Raw genomic sequence first — 19,831 nt, forward strand, 5'->3', positions numbered from 1 at the left:
TCATGGCCTGACCCCAGATCAACAGTAGAAAATAAATAGATGGATGAATAGATCCCAGCTTCGTTGTACTGCTTATCCAGATCCTGAATGCCTGGGTGAGGGCTGGGATACACAATTGTACACATCACATTCTGCAACATTTGTATATATAGTTGCTGCAAACGATGGAAGCACGGTGCAGCAAAAACGCTCAATACTGGAGGTGTCCGAAGTGGAAGTACACAGCATTTGGACTTTAAAATAGAAAAAAGGTCAATCTACCAGTCACATTATATTTCCGGGGCATCAACCCCTAAAATGCTTCCAATTTATTGTCAAATGTTAAGGCATGAGTGTTTAACACTGTGCAATGGGTAGGGATGGGTAGTTGCAGATTTGAGAGACGATCTTCAAAACTATTCGCCGTTGTGTTTAGCTAGGACCTGTCATGTTTATGCTCTTGTTTGCATGAGCGCCTCTAGCGATCAATTCAATATTGCAATATCCTGCATGCAACACCTTACCCTGCCAGCGGCCCACGTGTTAAGCGAATGTAGGAACGTTTGGGAGCCATTATACAAACGTGGAGGCGTAGCCAACAACAAGAATGTCCCAGCTCTTAATCAACACAGGTATCAGAGAGAATTAGGGGTATGTTAATCACCTTTGTCGTACAGGCCTCTGGTGTCTACATGAATGCTAGGTTGAAAAGAATATTCTTGACTGAAGTTGCTAATGGATTTTCTTTATTCACAACAAGTGAAGTTGGCCCTTTTAACTAAAGCAACCTTGAATTTTAGATTTAATCTTCCACATACCAGCAACATATTGGACCTTGTACATAAATAATTTTCTGCAGTATAACAACAAATTCTCAGATTTAAAATTGTAGTCATTAGGAAAGCTGAAAAAGGTCGGATGTTTCTTGCATTTCTTTTTCTTTTTTTTTTTGGGAGACATCTTTAACACAAAAACAAAGTGCTGTGCTCTTAAAAGTAATGGTGAATCACCCATTCATTGGGGGAAATTTACCTTTACTTTGCTAGTTTGGACTAGTCATTTCAAATGATTTTACTTTTTTTCTGTAGCAGTATTTCTGTATTGTTATTTTGTTTCGGTTGGATGTTGTGTTTTACAACCCAGGCACACAATACGCCATTAATAAACTGACTATTGTAAATAGGCTACACTTTATTATTCATCACCACTGCCGTCCTCTTTAATTGCCCACCTTTTTCATCACCATGGTCTTCATCTTAACAGTAGTGCAAATTCCTCGGTGCGCCCGAGTGCGCCGCCTGTCCTTTAAATTCCTTACAGCCTGCTTCTTGCGTTTTTGTTTTTTTTCTCTCTTGTCCCCTCAATCTCAACGCGGAAGTCGGTGACGCATCACTACACACAGCTGCTCAGAGGAGACAATGAAATAAATAAATCGTCGTCATTTCGTACCAACGCAGTGGTGAGTCTTTTTCTCTTTTGTCATCAAGGATATGGAGCCACATTTCGTCCAACGCAGGTTGCTCGTGTCCACACTGAGGCTTCTGTCTCCGCGGCGTTTTTCGCTTTATTAAACCCAACTGGAGGCGGCTGGGGGTCGGTCAGTCTGACTGACGGACGTGTGTCTGGGCTGTATTGGGATGTGATAGTGTGATATTTCTTTCTTCATAGCTTAGAGCACACCAACACTCGGTCCCTTAGCCTGCTGTCACCAAGGTAGGAACATCCTGTTTAATGTGTGTTCCCTCTGCAGCAACAATACGCGTTCGAGTCTGCTCACATGCCTGCTATTAAAGAAAATATTTCTTTGTCCGTTCAGGATATATTTGTGACCCAACAGAAGACGTTATGTTAACCGAGCAAAGGCTATAAGTAAGCCTTTGTTAGTTTATCCCGGAGCCGTCATGACGCCCCGCCACATTGCATAGGAAAAAGATGGGACACTAGATAATGATCACGATTTATTGTGGGACTGTAACACATGTTAACGATTCTGCCATAATATTACTGTCATGGCATGTTCTTTTGCTATTTAATGTAAGTTTATGAGGGGTCACTGTTTGGGTCAGCGTTGAAGATCAGTCAGATTTGATCTTAGTTTGCTTTTCCCCAAAGACCATTATGCTATTGTATTTTTATAGTTAGTGTAGGTTTGAAAAGGCTCACTACTATACCGGGTGTTGCCTTATTATGAATCATAATAAAGCCAGAGGAGTGCCCTGCATACCTGCTCTGCTTCCATTGAACATGTTGAAAACAATGAGCTGTCACCGTTTCCACATTATCTACTATTTAACGTCAATAATAACAACACAGTTTGATGGAGACCGCCCAATATGTTTTCTTAGAAAAACAAAGAACGGTCTTAACTGGTAGGTTTTTAGGATGTATCCAGCAGCCATTTAATTAACATTCAGTATCTTCTCATTGGCTGCAGGATCAGTTTTCCTTAGTTTGTTCCCTCCATCATTCCTGTTTTGTGCTACATCTGCGTGAAGTCTATGCTTTTGCATCACAGTTTGTTAAAAGCCCTCTAAAGACGCAGCAAAATGCTTTGGTGTACTGTAAAGCTTACTGTTCTCACTTCCTCTTTGTGGATGCATGCTGTGGTATTTGCTTTGTTGCTTAAGGCTCAAACCTTTTACTTATCTTAAGTCTAAGGTAACATTTCTTGGCTTCATGTCAAACAGATTTTTAAGATACCTCTGCCTTGATGCGTGATTTTTTTTTGTGGTTCAGCTATCGCTGGGGCATGCGGAAGACTGCCTGTTATAAAACTGTAAGCTTTGATTATGTTTTTTCCAGTGTTGGGAAATACGGAGTGCTTATTGCAGCTAGAAGGCTCATTATTCCATTGGCATTTGGAGTGTTTGTGATTAAGCTTCAGATGACAAAAAGCCCATTTTATTTTCTGTAATTCTGCCCCCAAATATTGCATTGTAAAACACTGTTTAAGATTTTGACACAGGTGATTATTTGAACAATAGTGGTTGCCTTTTTGTGGGCAAAGAAAACTACTACTACTTTAAACTTGATACATGTGCAGTTCTTTGTTGTTAGTTGATTTACAGCTATGATATTAATTGTTCAGGGTTGTTTTCTTTTCTCTCTGTTAAACACTGTATAAGTGTTTAACAGTGTGTGAGAAATCAGATCGTGTTACGTTTTAATTTTTTGTTATTCTCTGACAATTCAGTCATTTCTTTCTCCAAGTTCGACAAATCGCTGACTGCATTTTAACCAGCAAGTTAATTTCTGCATAAAATGTTTTCATATGACCACATTATACATATCGACCATCTGCTCCCTTCTCCCCGCTTCCTGTCTCTCTTCTTGGTCTGGTGTGCCCTTTGACAGTGAATTGATTTTGTCCATGTCAACTAATATTCTTCTGTGATGTGAAATCTCATCTGTTCCAGAGGATCTTAAGCTGTTTTCAGACTGAAGTCATTGACCATTGTACCAGAACCAACTGCAGGGAGAAATGAGAATGTACAGTCGTAATTATGATTCCAGGCAGGAGGAAGAGGGCGACTGTGACTGTGTCTGTTAAGCTGTTAAAACTGCGAGGGAGGAAGCTGCAGTCTTAATGGACTGTGTCACTATGAAGCTGGCGAATTAACTCATACTTTCTGCCTTCAGAGGTTTGGAGGAAAATAATTGGAGGGCAAAAAGAATGAAATCAGAAATATCTGAAGGCTGATGGTAGCTTTCTGTGCTGTCGTTGTTCAAAACAATTGGTAGAGCGTTGAACATGGCTCCTACTGTATTTTACAATAAGGGACACATGATGAATCTGACGGGCTCCATTGTGCAGTTCAGTCGTGGATTCCTTTTTTTTTGTTTTGTTTTGTTTTTTAAAAAAGGGAAGGGGGTATTTAGATTTGCACAAGACTTTTTATCAGCTCTGGGGTATTGTCGTCAAACTTTTATGCTTTTTTTTTTAAGTTCATGATTCTATTAAGGAGACAGTTGGTAGAGGTTTACAGTCACTGATGTTATTTATTTATTTATTTAAATTCTTCATGTTTTATACATTAACTGCAGCACAAACCACCTTGAGTAACACCTTGAGCCAAAACTAGATTTTAGCTCCTGTCTGTTTGAGCCCCTCATCCTGAAACGTCTGTTCTGACTGGTCAGCGGATCGGTCTGAAAATGGTAGGGTGTCCAGCTTTTTATACTTTTGCTGGCGGATGTTAGGATGAATTAGACAAATCTTAACCGTGGACCTTAACCACCGATCACAGCTCTCGCTGTAGATTAAGCTTGGTTGGGTCAGGCAGTGGCAGCGTTTAGGTGAATATTATGTAGATGTTCTTCATGCTGTTGAATAAAGGGAAGAGATGTCTGCACTACAAGCACAGCTTATCAGGCAGTTCAGGAACTGTGGCAGAGTGTAACTCCCTACAGTGTTGCCTTTGGGCTTAGGAAGAGTTATTTCATGGCTTCTGCATCAAAGTGTGCAGCTGATTCCATGTTACATACATTTTTTGTCCGCACCAATCTTTACGGATGCACTGGGACCCTCCACAGTCGTCTCTTCTACCAGATATCATGTTTTGTCCGGTGGAAATATAAACGTGTTCAACTCTTGGTACTATTGCAGCTTTTTAAAGATAAAAAAGCATTACTTTCCCCCACCTTTTAAGTTAATACAACACTGCAATCTCCACTTTAACTCAGCAGACACTCACTTCCTTCTTTTGCTTCATTTCCTCTATCGTGACTTAGCTCTAAGAATGTGAAAATGCTCTGAATAGCCACGCCACATACCATAGCTGTATTCAACATAACCAGTCAGGAGCATTATTCTTTGGTATTCCTATATTTAAGTCTGGGTTTTTAATACTGTCCAGTTTCATAAGTGCACCTGCAGCCTCGCGCTGCCTTTCTGAGTCTGACCTCAGTCTCCTCACACTAGTGATTCGTCTTTAAAATAATAATGATTGGATTCAGCTAGAAGGCAGGAAATGGATCCAGCCAACAAAACTCAATGTTCTTGACTATCCCTTTCCCTTTTACAGAAGAATGTGTTTGTGAGTGTTTTTCAGGATGTGAGCTTTCCTGGAGTCCAGTTAGGAAGTGGTGATGGTGTCAGTGATTAGCTCTCATTGTTGGACACTGTGTTTTGCAAGTTTTACTCTTCCTAATTGATCCCCAGCTGAACTAATTAAAAGTGAATTAAGAATATTTTAACCATCTGCCAGTTTAAATTGCACTGCAGGGTCTTTGGAAATGGGCTGACTTTTTTCAAACTGTGTCTCTTATCTGAACTGTGACTGTAATAAAAGGCCCATGTCCCCTGTTAGCCTTGTTGGGCTATAATGTAATAACATGATAAGGTGGCATTGCTCTTTAACATCCTGATCTGTCTCACTGCTGTTTGTTTGCAGCTGTGTGGAGAATAAGAGTATTGATTTGGGCTAATGGCTTCCTCCGATGGATTATGTCATATGCATTGTAAATTAAACCTCACAGTAGCAATCGTTGTAGTTTAGAAATGTAGATAATGCAATTAAAGGTCAGTGTTTATATTAATGTTTTTTCTTTGAAGATGTTGAGTATCTTTCTCCACTTTGATTTCAGCATATTTGTGTGTGTGGTTGTGTTTGTGTGCAATAAAATTATAATGTGTGTGATGAAAGCGGGGGAATGTGGACAGCTGCTATACATCAGCCCTGAAGAGGTGCTGACTCAGCTGAATGAACTGTTGGGTGTCACTGCTGCAGGTAGAGGACTATGGTTGATGATGTCATTAGGGCTTTCATTGTCTCTCAAGGTTTCTGTCTTTTGATGACAATGAACCAAGGAGAGGCCCCAGTCGCATACAATGTTTGTGTTACCAGGGCCAGAAACAACACTCGTTTGTTTACAGAGACTTTTTTTTCCCCTGTGTTTTACAGTTCTGATAAATATGTCTTTTATACTTATTTGCACGGTTTAACATCTGGGCTGCAAAAGTTTGGAGCTGATTAGCTTTCAGCTGGCATGTGAAGTCCAAATAACATTATTAGGATCTTTAATTTCTTAAACTTTGGAGATGTCATAATGTTTTTAACAGCTGTTATCACCACCAGTGAATCTTAGAACTTGCATTCTTGAATAACAGAGAAAACAAAGTGCACGTGACATGCTAAAGGTAGACAGAAACTTTCTTTTTTCTTCCCCAGCAACATATTTTAAACCCTTGTTGTTGCTTCATGCTCCTCCTAGAGGAAAATGTGATCTACATTTCCATGCACAGCAATAATCTGATGTTAATCTGATTAAGACGTTAGGTTGAAAAAGAAAGCGACGGCATTTTCAGATGAAAAAACCTGAACAAGGTATTATTTGTAGTTGGCAATAATCTAATTAAAATTTGGAGGATTCTAGTTTTAGTTGCATTATACAGATGTTAATTACATTATTATTTGCAGCATTTTTGACACACACACACACACACAGCAAGATCTGGGATTCTCCAGTTTGTGCAGAACATGGTTGTTGCAGCATAAAAAACAACAAGCTTTTGGGGATGGGGATAGATGCTCTGTGTTAGAGCATGTAAACAGGTATATGAACGGAAATCCATCAAGCAACTCATTTTAACATCACAATCTGAATATAGTGTTTATAATAAGCTCATAGTCGGAATATTCCTATGCATGAAAATGTGGCCAATGTTTCTGCTTAAGCCTGGTACACACATAAGGTTTTTTTTAATCTTATGAGATTTTTTATCTGGTTGAGACCTTACACGTGAAGATAAAAAAAAATCCCTTTTGATCGTACTGTGTGTGGTGTGATCGGAAAATGTAATCACAGAACAACACACACATAACGATGCTGTCCCCCAACTGGTCTACAATCTAGTCTAGACTCGAACGCGTATTGTTGCTGCAGAGGGAACACACATTAAACTGGATGTTCCTACAATCTAGTCCTCCGAACTGCACAAACGTCGAAATGTAGAAGAAGAACCATAGCAACAACCCGCAAAAAATGAAGAAGGGGAAACACAGTAACAATCGGAAATCACAACACACAGCATGGAAGAGGATATATAGGACGAGGGAATGGTGGTGGTCTTGGGATTATTGTTAACAGAAAAAGCCAGAACTGAAAAAAATAACAGACTGGAGATGACGTGAACACGGACATTATTTACTTCCTTGTTCCCCAGCCAGCTTGTTCTCTGATTGGCTACATTTCGTATCATGTCATCCACGCAGTCACAATGCACGAGTCGTCGGCGTTTCTCAGAAATCAGCCCTGAAATTTTAAACATATTCAATATCCCCAATTGTCAGCTACGACCCATTTTGGAGTGGATTATTGGGATAAATCGGCTCATAACACACCTCAGTCCAAATGATGATTGTACAGGGAAATCTCATGATGATCGGGCGTTTGCCGTCCGAGGTCGGGAAGAGGCAAAATCAGGACAAAAAACAGCCAAAAAATTGTTGTGTGTGTGTACCAGGCTTTAGTCAACATTTACATTTACAGGGCTTTTGATTGATCTAATTGTAAGATATTGCTGATTCATCATTACGTACACAGGCAGGAGAGTTCGATTAAAACCACAGCAGCGAATTTCAGTAACCACAACAGGGCATCACTGTATCCGTGCAGACCTGATTCCTGAAACCAGACCAGTCTGTTCTCAGGTCTTAAACAATTGGCAGATGAACTACTCTTTTATAAAACTCTGTACCTTGTACATGTAAATGGTAAATGGTCTGTACTTATATAGTGCTTTTATCCAAAGCGCTTTACATGTATGTCACATTCACACATTCACACACTGATGGCGGAAGCTGCCATGCAAGGCGCCAACCACGACCCATCAGAAGCAATTTGGGGTTTGGTGTCTTGCTTAATATGTGGACTTAAGTTCATTAAGAATTAGCTAATCAAGTTAAAGTGTTAATAAGCATCTCGAAAAGCCACTGTGTTTCATCAAAAGTGGTCTGTACAGTAAAGTGACTACAGCATACCTGAGATTGTCTGTACATGCATACATTTTTCAGTATGTGTTTAGGAATGAAAGCTTTATGCTAGAAACTTGAAATGAGTGGGAAATGTGTTGAAGGTTTAATACTTTATTGAATTTGTGTTAAGACAAATGTGACAAACGCCTTTCAAATCGCTTCAAATGCTCTTCAGTTTGAATAAATGTTTTACTATTAAGAATAGAAGGATCTTAAGCCTTTTCATCTTCGGATATTAAATGATTCAGCTCCAGTCCTTGGGGTCAGGATCCCATTTTAAAACAATTTTCTAGTCAAAACTACTTGACTAAGAGTGCTTATTTCAGACTCTATTCCAGTCTACTTTGTGCAAAGAAAGTAGAAATGAGGTGAATTACTCGTAGTGTTTTTTGAGGGGTTGTATATGTAAATCATATACATTTTTTTCTTCTTTTTATCTGCCTGATCAAAATTTGCTGGGAGTTGACTTGAATAGTTGGGAATGATAAAAATGTGCAGCATCTTTTACTTTTAGATAAAAAGAATACTCATTCCTGTGTGACTGCTTTTTTCCATCTGACCTCCAGATGAGTAGTTTTCCTAATTATGGGTTAATTTCTGTTAAGTTTGTTTATCTGAAGTGTGGCCACCTGCTTGGACGCACTTAGATTTAGATTCATTATACAAATGACATGATATTAACAGATATTTATGTTGGTGGTGTTATGCAAATAGGGTCAATTTTATTTTTGTTAAATATGTCTGTATATCTTAACCTTTATATTCATATTAAGATGTATGTTAAAGCTCCGTTTAAGATGAAATCAGCATATTTAAAAAAATAGAAGATCAACTGGTTTCCCTGTAATTGCATTACTTGTAAAACATTGAGCATCATTGTGTTGCATATTTACAGGAAAGGCTAAAAAAATACGGAGCAGTAACATTTTCTTTACTCATTTCCTACAGATGCATCTTGTTGACACAAAGTATCCCACTGCTTACATCACAATGTAATGATGTTCTTGCTGCATGATAAACACTTTCAAGGAAAAAGGACGAGCGGTTGGAGGCATTTGCTAATCGACTCTGATTCTGGCCAAGTTCACAATCCTTCCCACGCATTTCTTTTCACAAAATGTAAATTGTTAGGAGTCACACATCCATGCTTCGCAGGTTCTGTCATGTCATGTCAGAATCATACTTTGTCACTATATGCAAATACTTCATAAAATCATGTTGCATCATGTGCATTCCCCAAAGATGAGGAGCATGTTGCTGTTCCACACTGTTTAACATTGGATTATAACTCTTGTTACTTTACTGAGCAATTTTTTATACTGAGGCAACTGACAACAGTTATTCCTCTGCCATGTGAAGGTAATTGGTCTGCAGTCATTTTTACGTTTGACTAATCCATGTCAAAGTAACATCCACATGCCAGAACCTTAGATCATTATGTTTTAGGTCTTTTAAACAAAAACGCTTTATAAAACATGAACGACTTTTAGGAAATGAATAAAACTGTCAACTAAATTTATATATATTTTAGCTTCTGAAGAAACTAGAAAAGAAAGGATGCAACGATAGAAAACTCTTATAGACTATTACATTAATGCAACATAAATTGTCATTGCACACATTAGACCAGTGGTCCCCAACCTTTTTCCTTGGGGACCCCCTTCATGCATATACTAAAATGCTATGGACTCCCTGCTCCATCCTGTGCTGAAACCATGCTGGTTTTAGGCTTTCAAAAGTGAGATTCTTACCATATATAATGTACTCTGGTTGAGTCCTGTCCTTTGATAAAACCAAAGTTAAACGAACAACATACAGCCTTACTTTTATTCTTTAAAATAGGGACAATTTGTGGACATTAATCTCAATGGCTCTAATGTTCAAAGCCTCAGGGACCCCCTGTGTTATTTGGGGGACCCCAGGTTGGGAACCACTGCATTAGACCACAGTGGGTTAGAGGTGTAAATGAAAGTAAGGGCTATCTTGCAGTAAGAAAATTGCCATTTTTTATATGATAAATTGATTATATGTGACCTTTTTCATATAAAAACATTTGTACTTTTTTCCACTGCCTCTATTGCTAACATTATGCAGCAACAAACATGACACATAGGCATGTTGTGTTTGTTTTTGTTTGGGAAAAATAGAGGGGAAAAACTGGACTCAGCAACAGCAGCAAGATCCAGTGTGGCTGTGTTCACAAGAGAGATGGGTTAAGTACTGATTGCATGACTGTCTTTAATAAAAATGAATGCTCTGGGAAGTGTTGCAACTTGTGGAATTTTTGGTTTCTCTTTCCTCTGAAACATTATCAGTCCAACACCAATTGTGTGGTTTAGATGACAGTTCTGTAAACTGATCAGATATGATGCACCACAGACCAACAAGAGAACACTAACAGCAGAAAAAGGTCCAACCATCATTTCATAATGAATAGCAAATGAGTTTTATTACTAATGACTTCTCATCTATTTACTGTTGCTGCTGGTGTTTTGCATAACCAGAAGCAGCTTTGCTGCTTGGATTTTTTATTTAAGCATATTTATGTCTTCAGTCTCATTATAATATATCCAGGCTGAAAGGCATTCTCCAGTTAGGGTGGCAAAAATAAATCTTAAATCCCTGCTTTGCTTTTGAACAGAACACCCCACATTTCTTTCATCAGTGTAATTCAATCCTGAGTGTGATGCAGTTGTTATTAATAGTGATTTAGATAACAGATCCCACCATTGTTTGTATAAATTGGGTTGTTTAACATTGTGCAATGCAGTAGCTTTGATAACTTGTTTTTGAAAAGGGAATTCAGCTGAATGAACACAGAATTTTTACTGTGAAGTTTAAATTCAACTCTATATTAACAAGTAAGATAAGAAATCGGCTTTTTTTTTTTTGTCACAACCTTCAGCATCTGTGGTGTTTTCCGAGAGATTTTGATATCTTTCTGTCAGGTCTCAGGTTTTAATGCTGACATGACATCACCTGCTGTTTGTGACATCTTACACAGGCCAGTACGATAGTCATGGCCGCTAAGCTGAAGCCATTCTGACCTTGTAAGTAGAGTCTTATAAGCTTGTGCAGCATTTTAGCTTGACACAGACTTTGAATTTGTCAGCATGTATAGATTCAAAGGTTGGTTTATTTTCTTAAAGCCAGTACTTCAAATTACTCCAATTATAAGTCATTGGATGCTAGTAGGAGGATGCTGGGTCACTTTGTTAGAGTAGCATGACCTCTTACACTTGTTCTTTTTCTTCTGATTGCTTTCTGAGGAAGATTTAGGATTATAGGGGGAATTATGAAAGAAACGCATTATGCTTACAAATATAAGCCCCTGATCTCTAAAGATGCTATTATTATTTTTCCCCCAAAATAGCACCTAGCCTTAAGAAAATGGGCCAATAAAACCAGTGTATGACAAGATATATGGGCAGAAAAGTTGGATTTGAGCCACCCTTGCAGTGTGAACATAGCCTTATTTGGATAATCCACATACACCAGGGTTCAATGAGTTTTTATTTCTTTATTTTAAATCCTTTGAGGGCATTCTGTAGACTCTTTTTTTTATTGGATCAGGAAGATTATTTGGCATTGAGTTTTTGAAGGGAGATTGTTCTCAGCCAGAGAAAAACAAAAAAACAAAAAAAGCATTGCAGTAACATGGTCAGCTTTAGAACCCCCAGGGCTTGAGGATGCACTAAACCTGCTTTCTAACAAAGAAGTGGCTCTTTTACAGGTAGACATAAGTGACATTTCTTGTCACTTATGTCTACCAATACCAGTGTGTACCAATATGAAGTCTTCCTAATTTAGATTTTGAGTCTGCAACAGTCTGTCATAGTGCAATGTTAAGTGTTTTTTTTTTTTTTTTTCTTTATTAACTGCTTTATGACTGCTTTCTGGACGCCAGTTCTCCAACTGGTCTGCAGTCATTTAGCTACTTTTTACTGGGTTGACCACCAGCCAGAAAGGCAGCCTCTCAAGCTGTCTCTGTGTGGTTTCTTTACACTCACCATACAGAGATGCGTGTACACTCACATTTTACACATCTGTTGGTTCATGGAGCAGCGTGGTGGGCTGAAACTGCCTGCTGGTGCGTTAACTCCTCCACACAGAGCTGGGTTATTCTGCGAGGCCGAGGAGCACCATCAGTGAGGATGGAGTGGTCTGCATGGAGAAGCACACACTTAGCAGTTGTAGGCAAGTGTTTACTGGTAGTGTCAAGACAGTGGTTAGAAAAAATGCTTTCAGTTTCTCACGCAGTTGGGACTTTGTTTTTCATTTCCACATTCAAACAATGAAGTGGCCTTTTTTTCCCTGAACACTGCTCTATAAGAAAGCCACTTCTCAGAACAACTGTCAGCAGTAGTTCAGTATGTGACTTTAACAAGTAGATACATAATAGATACAGGATTGAATAAATAGATGCACTCAGTTTTTTTGAGAAATAACTGCTTCCTGTTTGTAACTAAAAGCATTGTGTAATTTTAAGTGGAACTCAGCTGATGAGTGCAAAGCAGTGGGTCATTATACTTCATTTCTCAAGTTGAAAAGCTTTAGTTATGGACACAATGTGATAAAAGAACATGGACAAGGACATGTGGAAACTCCTCATAACTAGTCACTAGTTTTAGCCTTTGTCAAAAAAGAAATGAAGAGAAACAACTGCTGTGATAACCAATAATTATAAGCGTCAAACTAAAGTGTTTTCCTCAACTTTGGACTATTTCCTGGTTGATTATTCAGTATGTGTGCTTGTTGTTTTTGTTGTTGGCATGTCATCTGTTATTCATGAGCATCTCCTTTAGACTGAGACTGAAGGGATTCAGCTACGAAAGCAAAAATGGTGAAGAAAATCTGTTAAAATTCAGGAAACGACTTAAAAATAAATGCAAGGCAACCAAAATATTTAAGTTATCAAAAACAGAAACTGTTGCGATTTTGTTGTGATTTACTTTTTTCAAAAGGAGATCATATCTTAGATTATATCTACATAAAATAATATACAAGAATAACCATTTTAGTCAACAAAGACATTGTTTTAATATAAAGAAATGTACCTGCAGGTGCAGCTAAAGCTATTTTAGTAAATTCTTGAAACACTTTTTCTCTCCATGCATCTTTCCTGCTCATGAACATGGTGTCTGAAAGCAGTTGACCTAAGCTCAATGTGAATATGTAATACATGGGAACTGACATTTATAGGTGCCATATTTATGAGATTATAGATGAGTTGTGATGAGGAAGTTTTGCAGTGAGAACTTTATTAGATATAGAAAGACATATGCTGACAGGACCACTCCCACCTTTTTTTATTTTCAGTGCTGTAATCTAATAACAGGGTCTAAATCTGCTGTTCAGGTTTCATTTTGACACACAATTCCCAAAATTTGATGCTTTTTAAATTCCAGTAAATTAATTCTTTCACTACTTGAGTCCTGTAGTCATTTTTCACATTTGACAGCGTCTCATTAAAATGAACAGCAGGCTTTCACTTACAGTAACTTGGACACATTCAGATCAGGAGAAAAAGGCTAATCTCGAACTTAATGCCGAGTGTGCGTTAGAAATTAAACCCCTTACTTTGATGTGTTTTTCTTTTGGTAAAGTGGCATCCTGGCTTTTAAATAATCAGTCTTTTTAATTTTTTTTTTTTAAATAAAAACAAAAATAATCAGGGCTGCCTGAAAACCTTGTCCCATTTTCCAATGTCCTCCCTTTGACATGTAGAAGCTGCACCTGCTCCTTGTAACTCAATCTGGGGATCAGTTTTGGCTCAAATCCCAAAATGTTAATGTGAATCTCTGCTCGTGGTTTCAGGGATGCATGTCTGTGCGCATTTGTGCAAACTGCTTGGTTACTGAGTTCAATAGCAGAACTTTGCTTTAAGTTGCTTCCAGTAGCATACGTTTCATTATAACTTTGAGATTTGATGTTACTGTAATGTGGAACTGTCCCACCAATAAACTATTTAGATAAATATCTGAGCAAGGTTTATATGCAAGTCATAGCCCTTGCTTCCTCTGTTCTGCTTCCCTTTTACGGTAATTACTGTCAAAGCTGGATTACAAAAGCTTCGTACTTGGTGTGTGTTTTAGAGTGCATATCTCTAATGTAAGTGACTGTCAAACAGTTTCAGTTCCTTTCTACACAATGTCGAATCTTGATGTGTTTGCATTTTTCTCCTTGGATTTGCTCTCCAGATATTAAATTCTGCCCTTCCAGTTAAATCAGTACTCATCCTGCTTGTAGTATTTCCACTGTTTACCTTCCCTTGTCGTGGCATCTCAAACACATAGAAGTAAACGGATTGTCTTTCAGTGAGCTATGCATTGATGTTGTTGTTTTTTTTTTATATATATCCTTTGAGGTTGTTAAAATTGGAAGAGCATTCTTCTGCCATGCAGCTGGTAGAGCTGCTTTATAGTCATACTGATGTACAATCTGTCAAGAATGTGTTTGACTTCTCATTCTCTGTAATGGTAAAAGATTTCTCTTACATGACATCAATGCTGATTCCCTTTAAATCCATTAGAATTAATCAAATCTTGAATTACTTTTTTAGTCGAGTGACAGGTGTAACAAACAACACAGCAGCTCTGAGGGTAAACCAAATGGTCAAAACAATACACAGTTATCAAAATTTCAGCTTGGCCTTCAGGCAAGGTACTTGAAGTCAAAGCTGATGTAAGCCGCTCCTGGCAATGTTTGTTTCTGCTGGTGAAATGGTCAATGCCACATAAAAATGCAAGCCCTGCTTCCTGTTTTGTTCTTTTGAGCACTGCTGTACTACAGATACACTCACCTATTCTTTTAATATGATCTGTGTTTATTTTTTTTGTTAGTTTTTCATTACATGGCATACCTTTGGAGATGTGTACAGGCTTGGTCTGAGTAATTGTTTTATTTTTCTTTTAGCTTTTGTAGTATGTGTGTGTATTACACACGTGTACCATCCAGATCCCTGTTTTCCACTTTGTGCTTCAGGATTGCTCAGCTTACCTTTTGCTGCTTTGCCAAGTGTTGCAAGTCTGTGACAATGTGATATTTAAGCTCATAATTATGCAAAAACAATAAGGGTTAATACATTTTCAATCACCACTTAAACCCATTCTTTTTGTTTTTGTCATTTGTGAAGTTCTGGCTGAACTTTTCACTGTCAGTTAAATTTTTACACAAAACAGAAAATTTATATGCAAATGCAGAAAAATATCAGGACATTTGGGTTGATTTCCACAGTGAATGACATGTTTCCTCATTGGTTTTAAAAACTGAAAGCAGGGGCCACAGTGAGCTATCCATCTGCATCTCCGCAGCTAATCTATTACATTATGACTTCCTTTATCTCTTCTTCAGAGCTAGTATCTTGCCAGCATAATAATGAAAGCAAACTCCTGGAATTTACAGCAAATTATTTAGAAAAACAAGTAATACCAGTCGTCATCATCACATGTCACAAAGACTGAATGCTAGAGAGATGTTTTTGTTTTTTTTTTCCCAGAAGAAGCCAAAGAAGAGAGACATAAACACAGGGCTCCAGTTACAGGCTTTGTGAGTTGAAATTCTTTATGAATTAAGCCTTTAATAATACTTTGACCACCTCATTTCTTAATATAGTGGGCCAAAGTACTGGATCTGATCTGCTGGTTGTTCTACATTCTTTAAGTTAATGCCTCTTTTATGTTTTTGTTTAATCTGCTGAGATTTACGAAAGTTTCACTGGGTTTTTATGTCTATTTGTGCCATTTGTTTGTCTCTGTCTGCACTGGCATGTCCTTCACACTTTCCTGGTCGCTCAGCAGAAGTGTCAAAGAATAGTAATTATAGTAGATGTTAGTTAAATGTTTTTATTCTCAGGTGGGTATGTGTATTTACTTAAAAAAAAAAAAAGAATCAGACTCTGTGTTTTTCTAGTCATCAAGGCTGTATCTCAGTTGTCTGTTCAGAGCTCATTCCACCAACCCGACGATTAATCACAGCCAAACTAGGGCTCATTAGCATATAATCAAATGGGACAGCTAGCAGGCATTATGAATGCACTGAACCTAAATATTTTAGCTGCTTTTGATTAGTTTGGAATATGTGATAAGTTGTCATGAACACGTTGAGGCAGAGAAGAAGCTACACTGACATTTAGGCCATAAACTGGTGCAGATAAAATGATTTTGCCACATTTGAAATGACAATAAGCTACAACATTGTTGAAATAGTGACCAGTGTTGAGGTCCAGAGTCACATGGCCTTATGGATTTATCTGTGTATGCTTATGAGGTTGTTAAAATGTCAGGGATGGTTAAATTATCCAACAGTTTAAATTTGACGGGTACATTTGATTTCGCCAAACTTATGAATGTGTCAGATCGATGTGTTATTATTCATGTGTTTCATTAGGGTTTTACTGAGGCTGTGCTAATCTGTGTGTAGACCGCGTATAGTGTCTGATTTCTGGCAGGGCATTAAGTCCAGTCATTGCTGCCAGCACAGTTTTAGCATCTGCATCATGATTAAATTTACACTGTACCTGCCAAATGAACACTGAATACATTTCTGTGCCACTGAAATGTATGAGATATTTTCACGATGGACACACAAAGTCAGCTTAATTATTGCAGTGGCTCACAAAGTACTTTTGCTTTAATCAGTTATGTATTTCCAAAGGCACAAATTCAAACATTAAAAATAGAATAAACTCTTTTAATTTTTAAATGAGGGAGTAAAATGCATTGATATAAGTCCTGAAATTCCAGAAACTGTTCTTACAATCTCTCATACTTAAGTTTTAATGCCCTATATTTGTCAGATTTGTTCTGTTGGACTCTTTCGTAACATGCTGTTCCTTTGGGAAGGTTCCTCTTTAAATGTAGAGTATAGCTGTAGAACAGCAATGTTAGGCTTGATTGATACACAGCTAAGTTTCTCTGCCTGGTTGCACATCAGATGGGTTCTCAGCCATATCTCAGGTCTGATCTGACAGCATTGACACAGAGGGGCCTTTTAGCAAGCTGAATAGCAGCAGAGTTCAGCTGAGCAGAACGCAGAGGAGACAGGGCTGTGATTTACCTGGCCCAGGAGCAGGGCGGGGAAGAGCTGGAGAAGACAACGAAATTATCTGCCTTTAAAATAATGATCTTCAATGGGATTACTGGAGCTAATATTGTGACGGCCTTGCCTCTGTGGATCATGTATTTCTCGATTATTTTTTTCTGAATGCAGAAGCAATTTTAGAACTAATATGCCTTCATTTCCCAAAAAAACCAAAACAGACCTCTGAATCATTTTGTGCCGGATTTGATGAGCAAGGGAGGTGGTCAGATCTGATTGGTCAGCTCTGTCTGAGTGATAGGATTTACTGGCAACAGTAAACCACTTCCCCACCATTTAAACTACCCCTGGTAGCTCGCTGCCCTACCTATTACTCCTAACCAGAATAATGCCATATGTCTAAATAACATCCACTCATTCAGTTCTATATCTATTTGGCTAAAACATTGTTCAAAATAGGTGGATTTGATGGATAAAATAGATCCTGCTTGTAGAAGTTTAGAGGGAACAACACTATATGGATGCGTATGCAATACCTTTGCTCATTCTTGCATTGTAAACAAGGTTTTGTGTGTGTGTGTGTGTGTGTGTGTGGATACAATTTGCACAAGCTAAAAGTGACAAATCCAGTAAGCTTATAAACATTTTAGGAAGAGGCATGATTTCAGAGGCCATTTAAGAGGTGTGTGCCTTAAAATACAATTCTCAAGATTGGTATACAAGACCTCTTCACAGAAAAGATGACGTTACTGCAAGCAGGATCTTCACAATGAGAGTTGTGACCAATTCAGTCACCATAAAATGACTGAAAATTCAACATTTAGTGTGACATCAACTTTCAACACATTATCTCTGTTATTTAAAAGCTGGTAGCATACAAAGCCAAAATTAGATAAACTGCATCACATTCCAAATATTTCTATATTTTCTAGTTGTTTATCTAATATCAGAACCAACGGACAAATTTTAACTCCATTTCCAGCCTTAGTGTGAACCGATTTAAAGGTCTCAAATCATGCAAATGTTTCAGCAGGTTCGTGCCAACTTAACAGCCAATCACAGCAGAGCTTAGTTCCTGCTCCTTCTGTCTAGTTCAGTGGTGCCCAACATATATAATTTAGTACCATAAATGATGTAGTTGTGATGTATAACTGAAGCTAATGTAGCTATAAAGTAGACTTACTTTTTTTTTTTTTTTGATTGAGAAAAATCACATGTTCTGAGTTTTTTTTTTTTTTTTTTTAATGCTATGTTCCAGTTGTCCTCGGTACTCGGAATTCTGATGAAATTTTGCTGGAAATGATCTCGTTTTTCCCAATAGCAAACACGTTTCATTACGTGTATATCTAAACAAAGCCAGAAACACATTTTATTTAACTGAAAATATCAGATATTAGATTTAAACCATGGTTATTTATTATTTAGGAGGTGTGGGAGTTTACAAGTTTTACTTCTTCTCACTACTTTTCAAATATGTATTTGTATGTCTTATGTGTTTTGTCTTATTTGTTTTTTGTTTGTTTGTTTTTTCTCTTTTTAGTTAGTTTGTATTTCATATTCAAAATAAGTATTTCAAACAAACAAAACAGAAGAACTGGAAATCACCACCAGACTCATTTCATTAATGGAATGGTCCAGAAAAACAATCAAGGTAACCAGGATAGACCTGAACTGCTCCACCTCCATAGTTCTACTGGATCACTGACCTCACTAAACCACACAGTACATGGACAAAAATTAGCCTACTTAGTATCTTTTTTATTTTTCACTAAGGAGGCATATTTTAAATAAATACAATATTCTTGTATAGCAGATTTTGATGACCCCATTCTGTCACTTTGTGAACTGGTTTCAAACGTCAGGGTTTTTCAGGTTCTTAAAATGCCTGTTTAATGTAAATGAAATCTCCAAATAATGTGAAATGAAAAACACGACGACAAAAAAAAAAAAAAAAAAGAAACCTTATTTGGATTCAATTTGTCTGTGTGGACATGTCATTAATTTGAACAATCACACTGGAACTGTACAGTCAAAGCGTTGCGGACGTCCTGAGATCTTTGGGGACCCCAGGTTGAGGCCAACTAGTTCAGCTGATCCAATTTGACAATAGTCAAATATTATATATATATATATATATATATATATATATATATATATATATATAAGAATATTTTTCCTTGCAACCAATTTTTACCTTTTTAAGTCTTTCCTAGCAAAGACTTCTTGAACTGAGTCGTAGTTTTTAAGCGTTGAGGAGAAATGTAACAAATCACTGAGTAGTGGCTTTGTATAACAGCTTGTGGTTGATTATAAATTGCCCCCAGGCAAACTTTAGCATTTTCATGTGACAAGTCAGAGGTGCATCTATCTATTCAAACCTGTCATCTCTATAGCCTGCTACCATGGCAACAGGTCAGTACCAAATTGGATCCACAGGAGGTCTGAGATTGGTGGAGGTTCTGCTGTATTTGTAGCTTTGCATATTGTGGGAATGAACTCTGACTGGCAGCCAGCCTGGAGGACACACACACGCTCATACATTACTGAAAATTGCTTGATATCACATTTAAGTGACCTGACAGCTTGATTGACAGAATGAGTTTAGCTCTATTAATCTTAAAAATATTCGCACTATAGCGCTCAATTAGATGTTTATACATAAATATATGTTCAAGATAGAATTCTGACTGTCAACCACATCTCTCTCCCCATTAGCTCCCCATTAAGACCTACAGCTTGAAATGCCTTGCCAATTAAAAGTAAAACAGGGAGTAGGGTGGGGGATTACTGCAGTTTCTTTTTTTTTTTTTTGTTTGTTTTTTTTTTTGTTTGTTTGT

At 37.7% G+C, this 19,831-nt stretch overlaps 1 protein-coding gene across 2 annotated transcripts in view; it reads left to right on the forward strand.

Annotated features, from left to right (window-relative positions):
- The first annotated feature begins 1,252 nt into the window (after positions 1-1,252).
- The window catches only part of march8 (membrane-associated ring finger (C3HC4) 8), a 78,662-nt gene continuing 60,083 nt past the window's right edge, over positions 1,253-19,831 (forward strand). The window contains exon 1 of one of the 2 annotated variants that reach the window (XM_042011004.1): positions 1,253-1,438. The gene's annotated coding sequence lies outside the window, so the exon portion shown is untranslated. The remainder of the gene's footprint in view (positions 1,439-19,831) is intronic. The other variant, XM_042011003.1, reaches the window with a different exon arrangement.

This window comes from Melanotaenia boesemani, chromosome 16 (assembly GCF_017639745.1).
Source record: "Melanotaenia boesemani isolate fMelBoe1 chromosome 16, fMelBoe1.pri, whole genome shotgun sequence".
NCBI classification, from domain to species: Eukaryota; Metazoa; Chordata; class Actinopteri; order Atheriniformes; family Melanotaeniidae; genus Melanotaenia; species Melanotaenia boesemani.